Genomic DNA, 10,906 nt, shown 5'->3' on the forward strand with positions numbered 1-10,906 from the left:
CACTTTTAGTGTGCAGTTACAGTATGCTTCTGGGTCTTGTTTTTCTAAAGAACACGTGCATTCCTTCAATTGCGTATTTTTCTAAGACAGCTTTAAGACAGAAGTTTTTGGGGCTCAGATCTATCGGAACAATAACATTTATTCTGGAGTACAAGAACTGTGTGTTGCGCATTTGTGATCGTTTTGTGAATGGTGTGCACTTCGCTGTATTTGAACAATGCATGGGCTTTTGCCGCTTTGTAAGCACCATTTTTACATGCCGAATTCCTTGTCATGGCTCAGCATTCTCGTTGGGGTCTAAAAAGCGCTGCTGCCTGTTCGTGCCTGCATTTTGACGACATCTACTGCTATTAGTGGTTAACAGTGGACTCCCTGTAATACCTTTGCCATACGGGCAGAGGAAAATTTTGTCAGCGATCATGAGTATAAGCGTAGCATTGGGTTAAAATTATGGATTCAGTGTGGTGTGTTTAAATTTCTGAAGAGCCTACTGATCAGGGCTGATTTATAGAAACTCAGCGCTTGCTGTGAATGCATTGTTTCCTCCGTACTCGTGTCTACCAGTTCAAAACTCCTTTTTTGTTGTTCTCACGGGTGATATTTTAGAGAAACAACACACAGCAGGTATGCGGAATTTTTTCATCCTTACACTGCTCCGCGTGCTTCACCATACCTTCATTTTTATTGCTCTTAGTAATCTGATGTATTTCATAAACTGTGAGATCCAGTATTCTTTCTCAGCCATTCAATATGTAAACAAGAAAATAAGCGTTTCTTTATGGAGCCACTGCCTTCTTGTGTGCCACTGAAAAAAGCGGCTCAATAACGGCAGAAAATTACAATAAAACAGGTCTGATCGCATAATTCTAACCAGCATGAACTAATTCAGCCGCGCTCATGTTCTGCGAGAGCCTTGCAAGTATTTTCTTTAAAGCGGTTGCGATCCGTGACTTTAATGTGTCCGTATGCATGTCATCCTTAAAGCACTTGCGCGCCACTCTGGAATATGTCGTTGATTATTTTAACTTCTAAAGGTAAGCCAGACTTGATAGCATTTCTATCGAAACCAAAACAGGCCCAGAGCAAATCACGTGCCGAAATTCTGGGAGGACGAAATTAGTGGTCTGACCAGCCGCTCGGGGCGCTGGCGTTGCTCGGCCGCGCCTACAGGCCGATTACCATAACATCTGTAATGTACAGGTTAACCATGCAGGCGGTGAAATTAAAGGTGCAAGCATGGGTTGAAAGTAACAAGATACTCGGAGAACTTCAGAACGGCTTTAGAAATGGTAGGCGCTTAGATGATAGCCTGTTCGTGCTTACCCACTGCATCGAAATATCTAGAGTGGAAAATAGACCTTTGTATTTGGCCTTCCTGGACATAAACGGGGCGTACGACAACGTAAGCAGGGAACTCCTGTTGAATATAATAAAAGAAGGTATCGGTTATGAGATAATAGAGTTCCTACAGAAAATATACCGGGATAACAAAGTAGAAATTACGTGGGAAGGGATAAGAAGTACGGAGGATGTCAAAGTATGCAAAGGATTAAGACAAGGCTGTCTTCTATCACCGGTGCTGTTCATGCTTTATACGATAAACCTGGAACGGAGGATACAAGACAGTAACCTAGGTTTTAACCTGCCATATAGATTAGGTGGAAAGGCGGTAGAGCATCGCCTCCCCGGTTTGATGTATGCAGACGATATTGTGCTGCTAGCTGAGAGTCTGGAAGAATTGCAAACTCTAGTTAAGTATTGCGGAGACGAAGGGGACGCTCTAGGCTTCAGTTTCAGCGCAGTTAAGTTGGGTCTGATGATTTTCAACGGCTCAACTGATCAGGGTCTTAAAATACAAGGCCTTGAAATACCTAGAGTAGCAGAATATAAATATTTGGGGGTATGGGTAAACGAAGGATTGGCATACATTGGAAAGCATGAGCAATCACTTAAGGCCAAAGGGCGAAGGAATGCCGGGATAATGAAGCATAAGGCATTGTGGGGATACAATAGGTATGAGGTATTGAGGGGTATTTAAAAAGGAATTATGGTGCCCGGACTTACTTTCGGAAAGGTGGTTTGTGCCTAAAATCAGAGGTACAGTCGACATTAGAAACAAATCAGAGATCCGTTGGACGATTAGCACTAGGTGCCCACGGCAAAACTACAAATGAGGCGGTACAGGGAGATATGGGCTGGGTATCTTTCGAAGTACGGGAAGCTCAGAGTAGAATATTATATGAGGAACGCCTGAGGAAATTGGACAGTAACATATGGGCACCTGAAGTATTTAAATACCTGTACTTAAAAAGCGTTGACTCACAATGGAGGAAAAGAACTAAGAAACTAACTAGTAAGTATGCTAGTAACAAGGACGGATAAATAAAGAGCATTAAGCAAGAGATGAAAAACACAGAAGGTAAAAATTGGATAAATTCGATGAAAAAAAAAACAGTGTTGAATTATACCGAAAGTGGAAAATGCAGATCAGGAAGGAAGATTTCTTTGATAACTCAAGAGGCAGTGCCCTACTTTTTGAAGCTAGATCAGGGTGCCTTAGAACACGCAGCTACAAAAAGAAGTTTAACAATAGAGATGACGCATGTGCTGTATGTGGAAACTCCAGTGAAACAATTGACCATATTATACTCGAATGCAATGGTATCCATCCGGAAGTTGATGCAGGCGCAATCACTGTTCCTGAAGCTCTGGTGTTTAGAGATAACAGTGGCCGGGTGAATAAACCGGCGGTGGAAACTAGCAAAAAACGGTTGAAGATTGGTGGCTTAAAAGCAGAGAAGTGACATAATGTTAGTAATGTAGGAGCAAAATTTAATAAATAGAATGATGGTTTAGTTAACCGTTCTAAATCAATAATTAAGATATATGGAGAAAAATGAGCATGATAGCTTCTGCTACCACCCCGTTTCAAAGGGGACGCTCCTATAGTCCATCCATCCATTCATCCATCCATCGCGGGGCCCTATGGATGTGTCGGCTCTTTACGTAAATATGTTTCTCTATGTCTTCGCTGCTGACATGAAGCACTCTCTTAGCTTCGAAAAAAAAAGCTGCGAAGCTGGTCTTTTCTGCTCTAATTGGATAATAGAGAGATTTAGCTTACCGGAGACGTATCACGCATGCCGGAGACTTACGGACGTAGACGTATTGGACGCCTACTGCGCATGCGTGAAAACATCCGCTACGTACAGGCGCTGGAGTCGTATGCCGCCGGGCGTCCAGCTTGCCTTAATCTCGCGAGATCTCACGATATCTCACAAGATTCAACAGAGAGAGAGGATGAGGGAAGCCAAGCCAAGCCAACGAATATTTTGGCCTTTAGCGACCACGAGGTTCTGCTGTGAGCACGTGCTTCCCGTCGTCCCAAAGTTTTGCCGGCCATCCCGAAGGAGAAAAAAAAGGATTGGCGTCATCGAGGGCCGCGAAGCCATTGCCCGCGCCAAGAAACATCACGCGTAATCGCTTCAGTGTGAGGGACAACATCATTATACTGAAAAGTGTTTTTGGAGCTTGACCCATTTCACGACGCCTGCAAGTAGCTGGAAATTTCGGCCATATTGTGCGCTGCCACAGAAAAAATCTTAACTCTACAAAGTCTAAGAGGAAGGTTTGACCTAATCCTCTTACACTTCGTGGCAAATGAGATGAAGAACTTGAGGAGGTAAGTACTTTCGACCTCCAATCTTCAACGGTTGCGTACAGTGCCAAGATGCTGATATATCCACCTGTTCCAAATTAGATCCGGAACAGAGGAACAATACACCTCGCATGATCTCTTGCTCCAGGAGGCAGCAGACCTGGCGCGGGAGTGTGGCTACAAGCCGCGCGCTGCACATCGCAAGGCGAAGGCGTCGTTCAAAGAGATGTCTCCAAAGAGGTCTCCAGAGTGAACGAGCGCTCCACTGTACTGGAAGAAATGGAGGTGTTCGCAAAGGCTTTTACGAATCCTCCAGCGTCAGAAAAAGAACTTTATTCTGGTTAGTCACTACGGCCTATGTTCAGACGAGCGGACCAGATAGCGGACGGTCTAAGCGGAACAATTACCATATGTGATGAAAACGACCCTTTTTAGAAGCTCGAAACGGCCGTGACTCGGTGCCTCCGGATCGCGTGAGCTGCGAATAGGAGTGGTGGTGGATGATGTTTTCCCACAGTAAAAAAAATACTCATGTTGTGCAACTTAGATACATTATATTTCTGCATTTTCTCTTACTAAGCATTGCTGAAGTTTAATATAACACACGCCACACACCTGTTTTAAATGTCCATGCAAATGTGCACAGCCGTCACGAGCCACAGTAAATGAAAATTGTTTCCAAGATGATTTGCTTTGGGTTCTCAGACAATTGTCTGGCACCATTAGCAGCGCACGCTGAATGCAGTGCCACAGCCAAATATTGTAACAGATCATTTCAAACATTTTTTTTTTGCTCCAGGCTTATGAACTTGTGTCGCAGTGTGTACATGTGAAATGAATTGCGCTGGATATTTTATACTGATGGACAAATTCTGGTAGAAACAATTTACATGAATTTCTATATTATGCTTTATGGCAAGCTTGCGTAAAAAAAAAAAGTCCTACGTGCATTTACAAGTGGCAGAGGCTGAACTGGTTTGCTCACAGTGTTATAGAAGAACCTGAAAAAAAAATAAGGACACTTGTTAAGGACCATTGCAGCGAATTAAGACAACAGTGTATGCACTGTGGTAAGGTCCTGGCACAATTTTCAGCTACTCTATTGGATCCTACAATATGTTGGCCAGTTAATTAGCAATGGTTTGTATCGTATGGTTATTCCCTTTGATGAAAAGGAACCTGCAAGTTCTGCGCAGCAGCTCCTCAACGACATGGTATCCGGAGAGACACATGATGACGGAAGCAATCATGGCAACTCCTCGGATGGTAAGCGACAACATTTCCCATATTACTTTCTTCAATGTTCCTGTTGAGCATGTTGCAGCAATTTATAAAACACTGTTATGATCAGTCTTGTTCATTTCAGTTATGTTCAGTCTATTACTGCAGTGTACAAGGTGTAGCTCGGGAACTAGCTCGTGCATATATAATTAAAGTGTTATGCACCAACTATACACAATGCTGTTGTGTATGAGCCGGCAAACAGCTCAAGATCTCATGGGTGCAGAAATATTTATTTTTTCCATTTGTGCTTGCTTCTATGGCACAGCCACAAGTCTGCACGATGTGGAGCCGCTGCAGTCGAATCCAAGCCTGCAGTCAGCGCCATTGAGGGGTGAGGACATACTTCCACTAATTTGAGCAGCACAATTTTGTAAATGGTTTTATTCCTCCAAATACATCAACAAGGAAGTAAAGCCCCCGCTGGGGTGGCGCAGTGGTTGCGGTGCTCGGCTACTGTTGCCAAGCACGCAGGATCGAATCCCGTCCTCGGCGACCGCTTTTCGATGGCGGCGAAACGCAAGGCGCTCGTGTGCTGTTCGATGTCAGTGCACGTTAAAGAACCCCAAGTGGTCAATTTCCGCACTCCACTACGGCGTCTCTCATAGCCTGAGTGGCTTTGGGACGTTAAACCCCACAAACTAACAAATAAAAACGGAAGTAAAGTTTAAAATTCGAGACTGCTTAGAACAGCTGCAGTAGAACGGGGTTGTTAGCTTTGGCATGCATGCCAAAACTGTGCGCGGACCAGCAGCAGCAACAGTGCATTATATAAAATGTAATGGTTTATGAAAGCAGCGATAAATGAAAATAAAAGAGCGGGAAAACAAATCATTTACGCATTTTCATGTTCACTGTGAACACTCACGAGACGATTCTAATGTTTATGAATGTATACTTGTATGCATTATTGTTTTGAACCTCCACTGTATTTGGTGGCGTGACTGAGTTCTCGGTTTGAGAGAAGAACCATATTTTGAAGATAACAGAACTAAAGCAATGAAATTTGATAGCATTTTCAAAGACTTATATAGATACTTAAAAGGTTTGAACAGCAAAAGGTCAAGAGCAAGGAGCTTACAGCAATGATAGACTTGACGCGCCTCGCCCCCGTCGAAAAAAAACTACAGAACTGTGTCAAAAATACGACAAAATATCCTGTAGTTCTGTCGTAACCATCAGATCTTTCTGTAGTTTTGTAGTGCTTTTCTGTAGTTCTGTAGTTTTTCTGTAGTATGTTTCTGTTGTCTGTTGTTCTGTAGCACTTTTCTGTTGTAACTACAGAAATTTCTGATGCTACTACAGAATGTTCTGTGGTCGCAACAGGTTTCCTGTCAAAAACCGCACAGAAATCCTGTCGTAACATCAGAAAATTTTCTGTAGTTTTTTCGACTCGGCGGGGCCAATGTCGTCTTTTTTTGCACCGCAACAAACGTTTAAACACTCGGTCCAGCCCTCTCTCAAAACGTTGGTGAATAATACATGGCACATCTCTCCAGGTCAATCATCCAGTCAATCAAACAGTATTGTTAAGCAATGGTCCTGTAGTCAGACATTGAGAATGGGCGAGCAGGCATACAAACTCTTTTTCACTCCAATAGTGTAGCAGTAGTCGTACAAGGAGTCTATCTGCACACAAAAGCACAGGGAATGTCTGATGTCACACACAGCGGATCAGGACAACATCTGTAGAACTGAGCTTCTAATGGATCAGTATAATGGCTTTATGGATATGTCCCTTCTCCCAAACAGCCACCGTTTCTTCTTGGGTGGTGTGTCCTCGGGCACCCCTCTCCAGAATGTATTCATCATCAGGCAAAGCGTGAGAAGTTCCCACATGCTTTTTTTTTCGTGCGGCTCCGCGCTTTTGTGTGATGTTTGGCTGGATATGTGTTGCATTTCCAGTTCTAAGGTCATTGCAGCATGTAAGTAATCAACGCAAAGGCTCAGAAGTTTTATTTTTGAGGCATTTTCACCGCAATTGCCAATTCAGTGCATGTTATATATCCCCAAGGAAGGAATATGGCAAAATTATTTTATTGTTTACTCCACACTCCACTGTGGCTTTAATACATTAGTTGAGGAATAAATGATTCAATTCGACTTGTTTTCAATGCACATCAGAAGGAGCGTTGAAATGACATCCAATAATATCAAATACCATGGAAATTATTTTGCATATGCCAGCAAAAGGCAAGGCCCAGTATCGAATGTGACACTTATAATTTTCTGCGAGCCTACAACTGTAACGTTTTGGCCCTCATTGGTGAAAGTATAATTAAGAAATATATTTTTTTCACGGAAAATAATTAGCGTCGTCTTCGAAGGATTTATATTAAGTTTGTTTGATTGCAAGCCCAACAATAATGTTAACAGGAAGATTTTGCATTGATTTGTCAATGTGTCCGCATTTGTGCCAGGCATGATAAAACAGTTGTCTGCATATGGTGGTGGTATAAAATTATATACAACCGATACAGGCGTCAACCTATTCGTATAGATGGCAGTCTGGAGTCCTTGAACCCGGGCGGTGTGTTCGGCCAGTCGGATTAGACCTAGCAGAGTTTCAGGGTGTGTGCTCGACAGTAGCCTCCAAAAAGTACTTTTTTTTGCTCTAATTATATTTTACGTTTCCAAACATGTTCGTATCGTATGTTGCAGATCCGCCCTATATATGTACGACAACGTTTATGGATATATTGATGTGGGCGATGTCTGATGAACACTTAGAACAACAGTGGCCATAGCAGGCTTCCTTGTGGAACACTGTTAGTGACTTTTAGATCGTTTAGCTGGTGATTACTCAAGCATGCTATTTCCACCATTCTCTTAAGAAGTTAAGATGGATTAAATCACTTCCAGAGGTTCCCCATAAGCTTTAGCTGCTGCACCCATATTCAGGGGTGCAACAGCTGCGCCATTTGTGCCCCTTTGCGAACTGCACCCCTGCAAATGCATCGCACTAGAAAAGGCAGTTGTGGTACTCGTGATTTTGGAGCAATTGTTACACTGTGTTTTAGGAGCTGAATACTTTTAATGGGTGTAGCTCTAGTGTTTTGATGCGTCTCTTGCAAGTTTTCGGTATTTTGCTGGGTCATTCATGTACAGCAAGGTTGTTCTTATGCTGTCTCGTGTAGGAAGTGCGTCAGTTATGGCTTCGATTTTAGTGCTAATATAACTTGAGTTGGTACACTTGTAATTGATTTCGGGGGCCAGCAGGTTGGGAAAATGCAAAATTATTGAATTCTATAATGCCAGAGTAGAGCCCAGGACTGCCAAAATGAACATTTATGGATGCTGGAAATGTCAAATTACTATAAATTCTGCTCTGTGCACGAGGTATATAGCCTAATATTCTGATTCATCGCCTGCCTCCCCTGAATCAAAATATTTTGTCTAAAACAACCAAGTCTTCGCCAGGCCATAGAAAGCATAAATCACGGGCTGAAGACTCGCTCGCTCGTCAGTTTGTTTTGCTTATGACTTGCTTTCTTAAGTAAAATGTGATGTTGGGCTAGTCGGTTCACGTCGTAAAGAAATACAAAACTGCGCTAAAAAGACGGGACAACGTGTGCCTCTCTGTTCTTCTTGTCCCGTCTTTTTTGCGCAGTTTTGTATTTCCTTGCTTTCTTACCTGCTTTTACCATTTGTCAATTTGACATTTGTGTTTTTCTTTTCTTTCTTTTTTCTGTATCTGCTTTTTATTCATTGTGTTTTCTTTTTATACTGGGCTCACTATTGGGCCCAGACTGATCGCAGTCACGACTTCGAATTGAGCTCTTCTGGAGCCACCCTCGCACAACACAAGCTGTGGGTTTCGCATACAGTAAAACACTTTTTATGAGCCTTGCAAACAATATAAGGTCCAGGGAATAAGGCTGTCGAACTGCGCTACATGCAAAAAAAAAAAACGAAAATGCATATGTTCGAGCGTTCGTTTCCTTTTTGATCCCCGAAGTTTGAAAAGTTAACCTCCTCAATTTTGTAGCTCACATTCCTTTCTTTTATTACTTTTTTTAGTGGGATAGTATGGGGGGGGGGGCCTTATTTACAAAAATAGGTACACATCTTGTCGGTGATAGGTGGCCCTGCCATATTTGCTTTTGATCACATTCATACAGTACGATATTCACATCTTTTCATTTTTTGTGCCAAAAGTAAGGTTTCTGCAATCTTTAAGGCTCCAAAATTTGAATTCGTGCTGGAAAGTGCAATCATTTTTTTTATCTCTGAGAGGCTGCAAACATGGATTATACTGCTCCGAAACTAAGGTTTTGCTGCTCTAACAATTGCTAGAAATCTTATTTGAGTTGTTGCGCCCTGCATATTTGTAGGGCATTGCATATTTATTGGAAATTACCAGCACAACTCCATACATCAGTGATCTCTCTGGGACCAATTGGCAGCAGGAACTGTCATATTTCCAAGGATTTTTAATGTTCTAATAATAATAACAGTAATAATTGGTTCATAGGAAAGGAAAGACGCAGTATCTGTCAAACTTGTTTTTGTGGACACCTCAACCACACTGTGGAAGGGAGGAATGTGGGAGTGAAGGCGGAAAGTGAGAAAGAGGAGCTGCAGTGGAGGGGTATGGGGTATCTTGAACGTGCACTGACATCGCACACAGACGGATGCCTCATTTCGCCTCTATCGAAACGCAGCCGACGTGGTCGGGATCGAAACCGGGCACTCCGGCACAGTAGTCGGGCTTCTTACCACTGCACCACCACTGCGGGGCGTTCCAACTGCTCATATATGGGAATATGCGGCTTGTACTTTTTGTACTTAAAGATTGGATAGCTAACTACCGAATTTTTACAAGTAAAAGCTCAAGTGTTTTTCTGGTGTAGTTCGAACAAATCGCTATTTGTAGACTGACCTGCATGCTAAGTACTAGACAGGTATTTAAAACATAATTTTGGAGATTATTTTCGCACATTATGGCAGAGTATTGATAGAGATTAGCATTTCAAGATGGTATGAAATAAATGAAGCATACGCTGGTGCCGTTCTGCATTTGTCGTTTCAGAACTGCAAGTAACTCCAGCTGTTACTAGGCCAACAGCCCATAAAATCTTGAAGTTGGCCTGGACCCCTTATGCACGGCCTACAGCAGCGAGAGGTGAGCAATGGCACATCACATTCATTTTGGAAAATGATTTCAAAAAGCCACACTTATTCCTGAAATCCTGTAGCATGCAGGCTATGATGGTTTCAGCCGAACAAAAGTTGTTTTATAATTGCAACTTAGAAATGCCAATGCAATCTGCGTTTAAGTGTTTTGTGCATGTATATCTAGCTAAGAAAATTTATGTGTTACATTGCTAGAGCACACATTCAGCATTGCTTACATCGCCTTTGGGCTATAGTGTACAGCTTTCATTTTCAATTCATCTCATCAGGTTTCCAAAGGCAGAACAACAGAACGCTGGAGTTCCTTGACGAAATAGCAAAATGGAAACTCGACATCAAAAGCTAGCACCTGGCTCTTGAGGAACGAAAGCTGGCTTTCGAACAGCGCAAGCATGAGGACAAAATAAGGCTCAAAGTGCTTGAAATCCAGGAAAGGCCGGAGGAGAGAAGAGCTCTCGCTGAAGAGCGACGGCAAGAGAGGAGGCGGTGGCTGAGGAAAGACAGCAAGAGCGGGAGGCGATGGCTGCAGAGCGGCGCCAAGCTCACGAAGAACGGCTTGCAGTCGCTGAGGAACGTAAGCAGCGCTTGTGATATGAAGAGGCTCAGCGACGCCTCATTGAGAAACGCCTTGAGCGGATTGAGGACAAAGAAAATAAAGACCCAGCTGTCTGAAACCGGAAATTTTCAGAAGACAAAATCATTGAAAAGGGAGAGAAATGAAGAACAAGGAAGACACAACGTATGTCTGATTTCAAATAAAAAAAGAGAAAGTAAGATTTTTTTTTATTTATTGCCTTGTCTTAACACGAGAACCAAATATACAAAAAATCA

At 42.7% G+C, this 10,906-nt stretch overlaps 1 long non-coding RNA gene across 1 annotated transcript; it reads left to right on the forward strand.

The window, feature by feature from the left end:
- The first annotated feature begins 4,875 nt into the window (after positions 1-4,875).
- On the forward strand, positions 4,876-10,475 carry LOC146194713 (uncharacterized). The gene is made up of 4 exons (XR_014705473.1): positions 4,876-4,924; positions 5,208-5,273; positions 9,972-10,064; positions 10,345-10,475. It is a non-coding gene; the product is annotated as an uncharacterized LOC146194713 (long non-coding RNA).
- The last annotated feature ends 431 nt before the right edge of the window (positions 10,476-10,906 follow it).

The sequence above is a fragment of the Amblyomma maculatum genome, chromosome 3, assembly GCF_055883805.1.
Source record: "Amblyomma maculatum isolate TAMU_Amacu chromosome 3, ASM5588380v1, whole genome shotgun sequence".
NCBI classification, from domain to species: domain Eukaryota; kingdom Metazoa; phylum Arthropoda; class Arachnida; order Ixodida; family Ixodidae; genus Amblyomma; species Amblyomma maculatum.